The sequence below is a fragment of the Rana temporaria genome, chromosome 12 (assembly GCF_905171775.1).
Source record: "Rana temporaria chromosome 12, aRanTem1.1, whole genome shotgun sequence".
NCBI lineage: Eukaryota > Metazoa > Chordata > Amphibia > Anura > Ranidae > Rana > Rana temporaria.
In genome coordinates this window covers 16,289,221-16,304,958 of record NC_053500.1, presented here as the reverse complement: position 1 = coordinate 16,304,958, position 15,738 = coordinate 16,289,221, and the positions used below count along the sequence as shown (strand labels likewise).

At 45.3% G+C, this 15,738-nt stretch overlaps 1 protein-coding gene across 1 annotated transcript in view; it reads right to left on the bottom strand.

Moving 5' to 3' along the window:
• EEF1A2 (eukaryotic translation elongation factor 1 alpha 2) overlaps window positions 1–12,984 on the bottom strand; it is a 36,726-nt gene extending 23,742 nt beyond the window's left edge. The window contains exon 1 of the mRNA XM_040331835.1: window positions 12,836–12,984. The gene's annotated coding sequence lies outside the window, so the exon portion shown is untranslated. The remainder of the gene's footprint in view (window positions 1–12,835) is intronic.
• Between the last annotated feature and the right edge of the window lie 2,754 nt (window positions 12,985–15,738).

Here is a 15,738-nt window from a genome sequence, read left to right as displayed (position 1 = left end):
AGCGCCGCGACTTGCAAAAAGCTTCTGCAATACAAGTCAATGCAAGTGCTTCCCGTAGAAGACTTCTCTCTCTCTCTCTCTCTCCTGGGCAGCCTGCCAAGTTTTAGAAAAGATATACAATGTTGCTACTTATCAATGAACTGAACTCCGTGTAGGAGAGTTCTCAGTTTAACCATTTTAAGGCTAAATCTTTTTTTACATTTGTTGCTTACAAGTAAAAATCCTGTATTTTCTGCTAGAAAATTACTTGGAACCCCCAAACATTATATATTTTTTTTAGCAGAGACCCTAGGAAATAAAATAGCGATTGCTGCAATATTTAATGTTACACGGTATTTGCGCAGCGGTCTTTCAAACACATTTTTTGGGGAAAAAATATACTTTAACAAATAAAAAAATAAAAATATAAACAGTAAAGTTAGCCCATATTTATTTATTTTTTCGACCAAAAGTTTTCATTACCTGTTTTTGTGTATTACATTATATATATATATATATATATATATATATATATATATATATATATATATATATATATATTACACAAAAACAGGTAATGAAAACTTTTGGTTGAAAAAAAATAAATATGGGCTAACTTTACTGTTTAGCCCAAAAGCGCCTGAAAAATCGGCTTAACATATCGGCATCATAAATCGGCTATCGGCCGCCGTGATTTCTAAATATCGGCATCGGTATCGGCCAGAGAAAAACCCATATCGGTCTACCTCTATTAAAGACACCAACATACAATACATGGGTAAGGAGATCAACTATCTGGCACCAACCTGAGCATTTCAGGATGACCATACGATGAACAAAAATAGTCAGATACAATAAAAAACACACGGGAAGCAGTTGTATTATGCAAATGTTGACTTTTCTTGTGCAAGTCAAGGTAGGATATGCTCATTCACACATTCTGAGCTTCCTTATTGGTCAGTGAGATGCCCATCACAATTGCAATTGAAGTCAATGCGGAACAAATTATTTTAGTTTCCATTGACTTCAATGGGGAAACTCGCTTTGATATGCAAGTACTTTGGATTACGGGAATTCTTCTGGAACGGATTATGCTCGTAATCCGAGGTTCCACTGTATTACGGTCACCCTCTTCTTGTATCCTATGCTCCCTCACTCACATCTCCAATCTCTCCCTCTCTAGTGGTACCTTCCCCTCCCCTCTAAAACATGTGCAGATCACTCCCATACTTATAAAGCCCTCACTGGTCCCCACCAACCTGAACAACTTACGACCCATCTCATTGCTTCCATTCACCTCTCAACTTCTAGAACGCTTAGGGCTAGATTCAGGTAGGGGGACGTAAGTTTGTGCGGGCGTAGCGTATGTTATTTACGCTACGCCGCCGCAATTTAGAGAGGCAAGTGCAGTATTCACAAAGCACTTGCTCCGTAAGTTGCGGCGGCGTATCGTAAATCTGCCGGCGTAAGCGCGCCAAATTCAAATTGTCAAGAGGTGGGCGTGTTTTATGTAAATAAAACATGACCCCACGTAAATGACGTTTCTCACGAACGGCGCATGCGCCGGCCGTGAACGTATCCCAGTGCGCATGCTCCCAATCACGTCGCAAATAGTCAATGCTTTCGACGTGAACGTAATTTATGCAAAGCCCTATTCGCGAAAATTCGACGCGGGAACGACGTCCATACTTAACATAGGATACGCCTCATATAGCATGAGTAACGTTACACCGGAAAAAGCCTGACGCAAGCGACGTAAAAAAATCTGCCGGGCGCACGTACGTTTCTGAATCGGCGTATCCAGCTCATTTGCATATTCTACGCTGAAATCGACGGAAGCGCCACCTATCGCCCAGCGTAAATATGCACCCTAAGATACGACGGCGTAAGAGACTTACGCCAGTCGGATCTTAGCCTAATTTCGGCGTATCTTGCTTTCTGAATACAGAAAGAAGAAACGCCGGCGCAGCTTTGAATTTACGCGGCATATCAATAGATACGCCAACGTAAATTCTTTCTGAATCTAGCCCTTAGTCTACAACCGTCTTATCTCCTACCTCGGTGAAAATCACCTTTTTGACCCCTTACAGTCTGGATTTCGCTCTCAGCACTCCACGGAAACTGCCTTACTAAAACTAACTAACGATTTACTAACTGCTAAAACCAAAGGCCACTACCCCATACTACTACTTGACCCCTCTGCGGACTTTCATACCATTGACCCACTTCTTCTCCATTCCCTTGGCCTCCAAGATTCTGCTCTGTCCTAGTTCTCCTCCCACCTATCATAGCGCTCCTTCAGTGTTACCTACAACTCTGTCTCCTCCTCTCCTTTGCCCCTTTCGGTGGCAGTCCCCCAAGGCTCTGTTCTTGGATCCCTTCTTTTCTCTATCTAGACCTCCTCCCTTGGTCACTTGCTAACCGCCCACGGCTTCCAATACCACTTATACGCAGGGCCGGATTTGCTCTCCCTGCCGCCCCAAGGCCAGGTTCCACAATGCACCCCCTCCCTGCCAACCGAACCCACCCCCCCCCCCCAATCAACGGAGAATGGGCGGCACGGTTAGTTCAATTTTATTTTTATTTTTTTACTTTTATTTTTGTAGCTTGTCGCTTACTTTTTTTTACATTTTTGTATAATTTTCTTATTATTTTCCTTATTATTTTTCTTATTATTTACATTTTTATTTTATTAATTTAATTATTATTTCTTATTATTTATTTATTTTTTATCAATTTTTTTCACTTAACTTTTTTGCTATCACACAGGAGAAAACAATTCCCTGTGTGATAGCAATTGGAGGTGACATGTTCTCTTTATTGACCCTGTCACCTCCAAAACAGGAGTCCTAGCACTGTGCTAGAACTCCTGTCACAGCTGAGATGGAAAGAGCATAGCTCTCCCCTCTCACTGTGTACATTGGCAGCAGGTACAGGAGACAGACTCGGTGGCCGGGGGGAGGACGGAGTCCTGAAGACAGAGCCAGCAGAGAGAGGTGGGGTGGGGGGAGAGGGGAGAACGGACGTGAGCACACATTTTACAAGTGATTTTGGCGACATCGCCGCAATCACTTGTTAACGAGCGAGCGGATTCCCCCATAACTTACCGCCCTTAACTGTATGTTTCGGGCGTCGGGGGGACTCCATGCCACTGCCGCCCCTTGGCGCCCTGCCACCCCAAGGCCTGGCCTCAGTGGCCTTGTAGGAAATCCGGGCCTGCTTATACGCCGATGGCACCCAAATCTATCTGTCTACTCCTCACCTCACTCCTTCAGTCTCCTCTCGCATTACTAACTGATATATCAGTGTGGATATTGCACCACTTCCTTAACCACTTAAGGACCGCCTAACGCCGATATACGTCGGCAGAATGGCACGGCTGGGCACAATCACGTAAGGGTACGTCCCCTTTAAGTGCCCAGCCGCGGGTCGCGCGCACCGCTGGCAACACGGTCCGAAGCTCCGTGACCGCGGGACCCGATCACCACCGGTGTCCTGCGATCGGTCACAGGAGCTGAAGAACGGGGAGAGGTGAGTGTAAACACACCTTCCCCGTTCTTCATTGTGCCAGTGTCAGTGATCGTGTGTTCCCTGATATAGGGAAAGACGATCACTGACGTCACACATCCAGCCCCGCCCCCCTACAGTTAGAAACACATATGAGGTCACACTTAACCCCTACAGCGCCCCCTAGTGGTTAACTCCTAAACTGCAATTGTCATTTTCACAGTAATCGCAGTGCATTTTTATAGCACTTTTCGCTGTGAAAATGACAATTGTCCCCAAAAATGTGTCAAAATTGTCCGAAGTGTCCGCCATAATGTCGCAGTCATGAAAAAAATCGCTGATCGCCGCCATTAGTAGTAAAAAAATATATATTAATAAAAATGCCATAAAACTATCCCCTATTTTGTAAACGCTATAGATTTTGCGCAAACCAATCGTTAAACGCTTATTGCGATTTTTTTTACCAATAATAGGTAGAAGAAAACGTATCGGCCTAAACTGAGGGAAAAAAATGATTTTTTATATCTTTTTGGGGGATATTTATTATAGAAAACAGTAAAAAATATTGCATTTTTTTTCAAAAAATTTCTTTTTTGTTTATAGCGCAAAAAATAAAAACCGCAGAGGTGATCAAATACCACCAAAAGAAAGCTCTATTTGTGGGAAAAAAAGGACGCCAATTTTGTTTGGGAGCCACGACTGCGCAATTGTCAGTTAAAGCGACGCAGTGCCGAACCGCAAAAAGGGGCCAAGTCCTTTACCTGCATAATGGTCCGGGTCTTAAGTGGTTAAACGAAATCTCTCTAAAACCGAGCGATTACAACCATTTGTACCACCTGCCCCACCCTATTAGATTGTAAGCTCTTCTGAGCAAGGGCCCTCTTAAACCTCTTGGGCCAGATTCACAAAGAGTTACGCCGGCGTATCAGTAGATACTCCGACGTAACTCGGAATCTAAGCCCGTCGCATGTTTAAGTGTATTCTCAAACTGAGATACACTTAAACCTGCCTAAGATACGACGGCCTGCGCCGTCGTAGCTTAGGGTGCAATATTTACGCTGGCCGCTAGGTGGCGCTTCCATTGAGTTTGGCGTAGAATATGCAAATTAGTAGATACGCCGATTCACGAACGTACGCTTGCCCGTCGCAGTAAAGATACGCCGGCGTAAAGATAAAGCTGCCCCCTAGGTGGCGTATCCAATTTTAAGTATGGCCGTCGTTCCCGCGTCGCAATTTGAAAATTTTACATCGTTTGCGTAACTCGTCCGTGAATGGGGCTGGACGTCAATTACGTTTCGACGTCATTTGGAGCAATGCACACTGGGATATTTTACGGATGGCGCATTCGCAGTTCGTTCGGCGCGGGGACGCGCATCATTTAAATGATACGCGCCCCCTACCCGCCGAATTTGAATACCGCCGGGTGATTTACGCTACGCCGCTGCAACTTTACAGGCAAGTGCTTTGTGGATAAAGCACTTGCCTGAAAAACTTGCGGCGGCGTAACGTAAATGAGATACGTTACGCCAGCAGAAAGATCCGCTGATCTTTCTGAATCTGGCCCCTTGTGTTTTATTGTATTATAACCGTATTGTCTCCCTTTTATATTGTTAAAAGCCGCGTAAACTGTTGGCACTATATAAATCCTGTATAATAATAATAATAATAAAAATAGATAGATAGATAGATAGATAGATAGATAGATAGATAGATAGATAGATAGATAGATAGATAGATAGATAGATAGATAGATAGATAGATAGATGCAGGTTTTGCTTCCCACTTGGTAATGCTAGACAATAGACAAAAAGAAGAGAGAGAGGAGGTAGAGAAAGAAAAGAAGAAGATATGGACAGAATATTTTCTCTATTACATATGCAGGTTGTGCTTCCTACTTGTTAATATTACATAATAGACTAAAATAGAGAGAGAGGTGGGAAGAGAAGGGAAGGAAAGGAAAGGAGAGGCGAGGAAAGGAAATGAAAGGAAAGAAGGGGAAAGGAGAGGCGAGGAAAGGAAAGGAGAGGAAAGAAGGGGAAAGGGAAGGAAAGAAGGGGAAAGGGAAGGAAATGAAAGGAAAGGAAGGGAAAGGAAAGGAAGGGAAAGAAGGGAGGATATGGAACAGCATATTTTCTCTATTACATATGCAGGCTGTTCTTGCTACTTGGTAATACTACATAATAGACTAAACGATAGAGAGAGAGGTGGCAAGAGAAGGGAAGGGAAGGATAAGAAAAGTAGAGAAAAGGAAAAGAAAGGAGAGGAAATGGAAATAAAGGAAAGGAAAGGAGAGAAAAGTCGAGGAAAGTTTATGAATAAGGCCTATAGATATTTAATGATAGAAGATAGATATAACTTTATGGGGGGAAAAAGATAGATAGATAGATAGATAGATAGATAGATAGATAGATAGATAGATAGATAGAAAACTTTATGGGGGGAAAAAAGATAGATAGATAGATAGATATACAGACAGATAGATAAATAGATAGATAGATAGACATATAGATAGATAGATAGATAGATAGATAGATAGATAGATAGATAGATAGATAGATAGATAGATAGATAGATAGATAGATAGATAGATAGACAGACAGATAGATAGACAGACGGATAGACAGACAGACAGACAGACAGACAGACAGACAGACAGATAGATAGATAGATAGATAGATAGATAGATAGATAGATAGATAGATAGATAGATAGATAGACAGACAGACAGACAGATAGATAGATAGATAGATAGAAAACTTTATGGGGGAAAAAAGATAGATAGATAGATAGATAGATAGATAGATAGATAGATAGATAGATAGATAGATAGATAGATAGATAGATAGATAGATAGATAGATAGATAGAAAACTTTATGGGGAAAAAAGATATATAGATAGATAGATAGATAGATAGATAGATAGATAGATAGATAGATAGATAGATAGATAGATAGATAGATAGACAGATAGATAGACAGACGGATAGACAGACAGACAGACAGACAGACAGACAGACAGACAGACAGACAGACAGACAGATAGATAGATAGATAGATAGATAGATAGATAGATAGATAGATAGATAGATAGAAAACTTTATGGGGGAAAAAGATATATAGACAGATAGATAGACAGACAGACAGACAGACAGACAGACAGACAGACAGACAGATAGATAGATAGATAGATAGATAGATAGATAGATAGATAGATAGATAGATAGATAGATAGAAAACTTTATGGGGGAAAAGGATATATAGACAGATAGATAGATAGATAGATAGATAGATAGATAGATAGATAGATAGATAGATAGATAGATAGATAGATAGATAGATAGATAGATAGATAGATAGAAAACTTTATGGGGGAAAAGGATATATAGACAGATAGATAGATAGATAGATAGATAGATAGATAGATAGATAGATAGATAGATAGATAGATAGATAGATAGATAGATAGACAGACAGACAGATAAGTGATGTTTGTACTTTAAAGAATATAGACAAATAGATACAAAGTTTAATACAGAAAAGTTACAATTATACACATAAAACACACTTCTATCAATGAAAGAACAGATGTACCAAGTCCTGGAGATATAGGGTTACTATATACATATTGCCCCGTGTATGTCTATAGGTCTTGCTCAGCTACAGACCAGTAGAACACCACAGACTCAATTCACACAGATTTCACATAAGAAGTGTCTTTATTTTAGCCATGTGACTGTCATTTTTAAACCTCATTGAACTGTCACTGAAAATAACTGTCACTTTTTGAAACAAAGTATCCTTGTCAAAGTGCATTAGCTTTGTGAATTTGAGGATCGTACCCCCCTTCTTTTTTCTTCTAGTGTCTCTCCTGTGTCTGTTAATCTAACCTTCGTTGTATTGTATTGTTCTTTATCTCTCTGACCTCTGTCTGTTTGTTCACTGAATGCTATGTCTATCCTTGATTTTGTCTGTCTGTCCAGTATACCACTAAGCTCCTAATATCTGTGTGTCCATTGTATATCTTTTCCTGTGTGTCCTCTGTCTGTCTGTCCTCTACTACATGCCTCCGTGCCTGGCCTCTATATGCTCTTCACCAATTGCTATGCCTTGTCTGTTTGTCTACCCTGTCCCTCTGTCTGTCTATACCTTTATCCTAGGTCTGTCTGTCCTGTATCCCATGTCAGTATTTACCTGTGTCCTAGGTCTGTCTGTCCTGTATCCCATATCTGTCTGTACCTCTGTGTGTCTGTACCTGTGTCCAAAGTCTGTCTGTCCCTCTGTCTGTCTATACCTGTGTCCTAGGTCTGTCTGTCCCTCTGTGTGTCTGTACGTGTGTCCTAGGCTTGTCTGTCCCTCTGTCTGTCTAAACCTGTGTCCTAGGTCTGTCTATATATGTGTCCATGGTCTGTCTGTCCCTCTGTCTGTCTATACCTGTGTCCTAGGTCTGTCTGTCCTGTATCCCATGTCTGTCTATACCTGTGTCCTAGGTCTGTCTGTCCCTCTGTCTGTCTATACCTGTGTCCTAGGTCTGTCTGTCCTGTATCCCATGTCTGTCTGTACCTGTGTCCAAAGTCTGTCTGTCCCTCTGTCTGTCTATACCTGTGTCCTAGGTCTGTCTGTCCTGTATCCCATGTCTGTCTGTACCTGTGTCACAGGTCTGTCTGTCCCTCTGTCTGTCTATACCCGTGTTCTAGGTCTGTCTATATATGTGTCCTAGGTCTGTCTGTCCCTCTGTCTGTCTATACCTGTGTCACAGGTCTGTCTGTCCTGTATCCTTCTGTCTGTCTATACCTGTGTCCAAGGTCTGTCTGTCCCGCTGTCTGTCTATACCTGTGTCCAAGGTCTGTCTGTCCCGCTGTCTGTCTATACCTGTGTCCAAGGTCTGTCTGTCCCGCTGTCTGTCTATACCTGTGTCCTAGGTCTGTCTGTCTGTACCTGTATCCCTATTTCTATACCTGTGTCCTAGGTCTGTCTGTCTCTACTTGTGTCCTATGTCTGTCTGTCCTGTATCCCTCTGTCTGTCTATACCTGTGTCCTCGGTCTGTCTTTCTATACCTGTGTCCTATGTCTGTCTGTCTATACCTGTGTCTGTCTAAACCTGTGTCCTATATCCCTCTGTTTGTCTATACCTGTGTCCTAGGTCTGTCTGTCTATACCTGTGTCCTAGGTCTGTCTGTCTAAACCTGTGTCCTATACCCCTCTGTCTGTCTATACCTGTGTCCTAGGTCTGTCTGTCTGTCTAAACCTGTGTCCTATACCCCTCTGTCTGTCTATATCTGTGTCCTAGGTCTGTCTGTCTCTACTTGTGTCCTATGTCTGTCTGTCCTGTATCCCTCTGTCTGTCTATACCTGTGTCCTCGGTCTGTCTTTCTATACCTGTGTCCTATGTCTGTCTGTCTATACCTCTGTCTGTCTAAACCTGTGTCCTATATCCCTCTGTTTGTCTATACCTGTGTCCTAGGTCTGTCTGTCTATACCTGTGTCCTAGGTCTGTCTGTCTAAACCTGTGTCCTATACCCCTCTGTCTGTCTATACCTGTGTCCTAGGTCTGTCTGTCTGTACCTGTATCCCTATTTCTATACCTGTGTCCTAGGTCTGTCTGTCTATACCTGTGTCCTAGGTCTGTCTGTCTATATCTGTGTCCTAGGTCTGTCTGTCTATATCTGTGTCCTAGGTCTGTCTGTCTATACTTGTGTCCTATGTCTGTCTGTCCTGTATCCCTCTGTCTGTCTATACCTGTATCCTATGTCTGTCTGTCTGTCCTATATCCCTCTGTTTGCCTATACCTGTGTCCTAGGTCTGTCTGTCTGTACCTGTATCCCTATTTCTATACCTGTGTCCTAGGTCTGTCTGTCTCTACTTGTGTCCTATGTCTGTTTGTCCTGTATCCCTCTGTCTGTCCTGCATCCCTCTGTCTGTCTATACCTGTGTCCTCGGTCTGTCTTTCTATACCTGTGTCCTCGGTCTGTCTTTCTATACCTGTGTCCTATGTCTGTCTGTCCTGTATCCCTCTGTCTGTCTATACCTGTGTCCCCTCGGTCTGTCTTTCTATACCTGTGTCCTATGTCTGTCTGTCCTGTATCCCTCTGTCTGTCTATACCTGTGTCCTCGGTCTGTCTTTCTATACCTGTGTCCTATGTCTGTCTGTCCTGTATCTCCCCATCTGTCCTGTGTACACTCTCATCCAGCCACAGTGTAAGCCTAGCTGGCAGCACTCCTTGCTCTCTCCCCCCTCCCTTCCATCGGCTCCTGATGGATTTTACACTACGCCACAGATGAAATGTCCCTATGCTGGCACACAGCAGCGGTCACACGACCCCAAATGCAGGTCCACAGCAGCTCCATGTCCCTCTCCATTAACCCCAGCCATCTCACCAGCCCCTCCCTCTGTTTTGGGGCGCAAACAAAGCGGTAAAGTGAGGGGGGCCTGCAGAAATTATATAATGCCGTCAGGAACCTACAGATCAAGAACAAGGGATGGATGGCAGAGGATGGGAAAGGATTTTCTGGAATTGGGGTGCAGAGTGGAGTCAGGGAAAAGGGGTGCTTCATGACCTTACAGATTGAGGGATAAAGTGTGCTTGACACAAGAGCAGCAGTGGCAAAGGATGGGGTGCATGGCATGAGTAAAGGGAGGGGGGTAAAGATTTGCCTTACAGTGGGGTATGCAGCTGAGTCTGGAAGGGTATGCTTGGGGAGGATGTGTGTGTGTGTGGGTGGTATGGGGGGGGGGCATAGGGGGTTGACATTTCCAGCTAAGAAAGAATAGGGTGGCATTGAGCAGGCACAGGAAAGGGGGTTCCTGGTAGAGAAAGGGGTGGCAGTCCATGGCAAAAGGTGCCTAAAATAGAAGGGAAATCTGCCACTGAAAGGGTTAAAAGGGGGGCACGAGACAGAAGAAACTGGCAGAGGAAAGGGGGGCAGCATGGTATGGGGGGCGGGGGGCAGAGTATCAAGGGTATACTGGCATTGAGAGGGCACTGACAAGTAAGAGTATACTGGCATAGAGGGGGTACTGACAAGTAAGAGTACACTGGCATTAAGGGGGTATTGACAAGTAAGAGTATCCTAGGTAAGGGCAGCCAAGCATAGAAAGGGTGCAGGAAGAGGAAATTGTATTATTGTATAGATTGGGTTCCAGCAAAGGAAAGGGTCAGGGCATAGAGGAGAAGTAGAGAGAAGGGGATCCTCAGAGGGAGTGACAGAGGACAGGTTATTCTGGCACAGATGGGTGCAGGTCACAGAGGGGTACAGATCTGTGTTTGCACAGATGGGGGCAGAGGTACGGAGGGCATGGCACAGAGGGATGAGGCTCCTGGCATCTTTTCACAGAAGAGGTGTAATGCAAGGAGGGGGTGCAGGTAGATGGATCCTGGCACATGGGGGTGCGGGCAAAGTAAAGGGGTTCCTGGTTCACATGGGTGCGTAGAAAGAAGGAGACCCTAGCACAATTAGAAAGGGACCTTGGTATTAAAGGGGTGCAGGCAGAGGGAAGGAGACCTTGTCAAGGGGGACAAGCAGATGGAAGGGGACCCTGGCACAGTGGGAAAGGGACCTTGGCATTGAAGGGGTGCACGTAGAGGGAAGAAGACCTTGTCATGGGGGACAAGCAGAGGGAAGGAGACCCTGGCACAAAAAGGGTGCGGGCAAAGGGAGGGGAGGAGGGGGATCAGGCAGAATGAAGACAACCCTGGCATAGAGGTGCAGACAGGGATATAGGGGCACACTGGGGGGGGGGGCAGGAAGGAGACCCTGGAATATTAGGCATGTGGGCACATGGAAGAGGCAGACATAGGGAAGGAAACCCTGGCAAGGGGGACAGGCAAGGGAAAAGGGACTGTGGCATAGCAGGGGGCCAGGCAGGGGCATATTAGGGGTGCAGACAGGGGGAAGGGAACCCTGGCACAAGGAGAGCAGGCAAAGTGAAAGAAGATCCTGGCACAAGAGGAGCAGGCATGAAAAAGGGGGCCCTGGCACATTGGGGCATGCAAGCATAGCGTAGAAGACCCTGCCACGTTTTGGGGCAAGGAAGGGGAACAGACAGGGGGAAGAGGACACTGGCACATTGTGGAGCAGGCAGAGGAAAGGGGACTGTGGCAAATTTTGGGGATGGCAGAGGGTAGATGACCCTGGTATATTTTGGGGCAGGCAAGGGGAAGGGGGCAATGGCAGATCTGAGGACAGGACCCTGGCAGATCTGGGGGCAGGCAGGGGAAAGGGGATCCTGGCACATTTTGGGGCAAGCAGGGGGAAGGGGATCTGGCAGACTTTGGGCAGACAAGGAGAAGGGGGCAATGGCAGATCTGGGGACAGGAAGGGGAAAGGGAACCCTGGCACATTTTGGGGCAGGCAGGGGGAAGGGGATCTTGGCACTGTAGTGCAGGCAGGGTTGAAGGGGATCTGCCAGACTTGGGGGCAGACAAGGTGAAGGGGACACTGGCAGATCTGGGGTCAGGCAGGGGAAAGGGGACCCTGGCACATTTTGGGGCAGGCAGGGGAAAGGGGATCTTGGCACTGGAGTGCAGGCAGGGAGTAAGGGGGCCCTGGCAGATTTGGGGTGCAGGCAGGAGGAAAGGAACTCTGGCAGTTTTTGGGTGCAGGCAGAGGGAAGGGGACCCTAGCAGATTTGGGATGCAGGCAGATAGGAAGGAGACAGTGGCAGATTTGGGGCAGACATGGAGGAAGGGAACCCTGGCAGATTTGTGGTGCAGGCAGAGGGAAGGGGACCCTGGCAGATTTGGGGTGCAGGCAGAAGGAAGAGGACCCTGGCAGATTTGGGGTGCAGGCATAGGGAAGGGGACCCTGGGAGATTTGGGGTGCAGGCAGGGGAAAGGGGACCCTGGCAGATTTGGGGTGCAGGCATAGGGAAAGGACCCTGGCAGATTTGGGGTGCAGGCAGGTAGGAAGGGGACCTTGGCAGATTTGGGGTGCAGGCAGGGGAAAGGGGACCCTGGCAGATTTGGGGTGCAGGCATAGGGAAGGGGACCCTGGCAGATTTGGGGTGCAGGCATAGGGAAGGGGACGCTGGCAGATTTGGGGTGCAGACATAGGGAAGGGGACCCTGGCAGGTTTGGGGTGCAGGCATAGGGAAGGGGACCCTGGCAGATTTGGGGTGCAGACATAGGGAAGGGAACCCTGGCAGATTTGGGGTGCAGGCATAGGGAAGGGGACCCTGGTAGATTTGGGGTGCAGGCATAGGGAAGGGGACCCTGGCAGATTTGGGGTGCAGACATAGGGAAGGGGACCCTGGCAGATTTGGGGTGCAGGCATAGGGAAGGGGACCCTGGTAGATTTGGGGTGCAGGCATAGAAAAGGGGACCCTGGCAGATTTGGGGAAGGCAGCTCTTACCTGTGGCTGAGCTATCAGATAGCAGGGGCTGTCGGCTCTCGTTCAGCCAGTTTTATTTCTCCGGGTGGGGGTCCACCTATTGACGGCCCCGGCGCAATGCAGTCACCCCTGCAGCACAGCAATGCGGTACCGGGCTGACAGAGGAGGAGGAGGAGGAGCAGGAGGAGGATGACATAAGAGGGAGGGATCAGCATCTCATTCCTGGGAACTCTCCTCCACACCGATTATTATCATTATCCATAGATATGATCGTCTATGACGTCCAGTCCAGGGGCTGTGCATGCAATCCTAGAGGATAGATCTGTACCTTCTATGTATCTATGACGTCACTGGACCGCACAGGGGCTCAACCTAGGTCTTCTGCATCTATGACGTCAATTTAAAAGTATAAAGTATATGAAGTATAAATCATTTCAATGCACAGTAGAGGGTGGTTCTGTGGGTCTACTGGAGCTATTTCGTCATCAAACAGCATAGAAGACTGGGCTGTGTCTATTGCATTTGCATCTGTGACGTCACTGCATAGAAGAGGCTAATTCGCCATGACGTCAGCACATAGAGAAGCCTATACTATCCACATAGGTGTGCATAGCCAATTGCAGCAGGGTGTTCATCTCAAAGTTCAAACACATATGTGTATGTGTCTGTGAGTATATATATATATATATATATAAATATAAAAAAATATATATATATATATATATATATATATATATATACTGATGGTGTCAGTATGTCAGTAGGGCAGACATTGGTGTCAGTAGTTTTTATTTGCTTTATTTAATTGTTTATTATTTTTTTTACAATTGTATTTATTAAATTGTTTATTATTATTTATTTTTTTACAATTGTATTTGTTTCATTTTGTATTATTTTTTTTATTTTTTACAATTGTATTTATTTCATTTTTTATTATTTTTTTATTTCTTACAATTTGTTTCATTTTTTTTACACATTTTTTTTAGGAGCCCCATTAGAGAGGGCTTTGATAAAATATCAGAGATTTAAACAGGGGGAATCTGCGCCACACAGGGTGATTAGGGTGTGCCCGGGCACACCTGGCACACCCTGAGCATATTATGACTGCCCAGTAGAAAGTCTTGTGTAAAATACATGTAGCCAGATTCACGTAGGCGGGGCTCAAAGTTAGGCAGGCGTAGCGTATGGCATATACGCTACGCCTGCCGTAAGTTAGAGAGGCGAGTGCTGTATTCACAAAGCACTTGCCTCCTAAGTTACGGCGGCGTAGCGTAAATGGGGCCGGCGTAAGGGCGCCTAATTCAAATGTGGAACAGGGGGGCGTGTTTTATGTTAATGACTGGTGACCCGACGTGATTGACGTTTTTTACGAAGGGCGCGTGAAAGAATCCCAGTGCGCATGCGTCGGATAGAATGCCTAAGATACGCTGAACACTGCCTACGACGTGACGTAACTTACGCACAGCCCAATTCGCGTATGACTTACTCAAACAACGTAAAAAGATAGGCCTGTTCCGACGTCCATACCTTGCATGGGCTGCGCCACCTAGGGAGCAGCTTTATCTTTACGCCAGCGTATCTCTTACGTAAACGCCGTAACTAGTTGCGACGGGCGCAGGTACGTTAGTGAATCAGCGTATCTTGCTCATTTGCATATTCGACGCCGAACTCAACGGAAGCGCCACCTAGCGGCCAGCGTAAATATGCACCCTAAGATACGACGGTGTAGGAGACTTACGCCGCTCGTATCTTAGCCTAATTTAAGCGTATCTGGTTTCCAGAATACGCTTAAATTTACGACGGCGCAGATTCAGAGTTACGACGGCGTATATCTACTGATACGCCGGCGTAAACGTCTCTGAATCCAGCTATTATACTGTATATATATCTATAGATATATCTGTATGTATATATATATATATATATATATATATATATATATATATATATCTATCTATCTACAGTATATATATATATATCTCTATCTATCTACAGTATATATATATATATCTATAGATATATATATATATATATATATATATATATATATATATATATATATATATATATATATATATATATATATAAATATATGAATGACATCATTGTAGTGGAATTATCTGTTCTTTCTTTGCGCCCCAAATCTCACTTTCCGCCACAACCTGTCCAATGGAGACCTTAAAGCTCTAAAATTTGTACCTCCCGCCGTCCTGATTTGTTGGATTCACACCGGCCAATCTGCCGCTGATTCTTTCTGACGGTTATTTTTTGACCTATTATGTCTTCCAAAAAAAGTGTCTCCACGCCCGAGCACACTGGCTGGTGTCACCGTGGCTTTAGGCCGCAAGCACGCCAACCTGCTACTAGATGGAACCTGATTGGACGTCCTGGGTGACACAATGACACTTTTCTGATGTGCCCCAATGTCCATGTACATGCCTCTCTTCATTATTCATTTGGGTCAATGTAGATGACTTTGGCATGGCGCAGCGTTTGTATGTCCCCCCCCCCCAAAAAAAAAATGGAGCCCCAGCCGCCACTGGTAATCAGATAGGGCGAATTCTCTTAACGGGGACACAGAAAGCAATAAAAACGATGTTCTAACCTCTCTTCGCTATATCCAAAACAAGATAAAGGGCCAGATTCTCAGAGACTTACGTCGGCGTATCAGTAGATACGCCGTCGTAAGTCCGAATCTGCGCCGTCGTATATTTAAGCGTATTCTGGAAACCAGATACGCTTAAATTTGGTTTAAATTAAGTCTCCTACGCCGTCGTATCTTGGGGTGCATATTTACGCTGGCCGCTAGCTGGCGCTTCCGTAGTTCTCCGCGTCGAATATGCAAATGAGCAAGATACGCCGATTCACGAACGTACGTACGCCTGTCGCAATTAGTTACGCCGTTTACGTAAGACATACGCCGG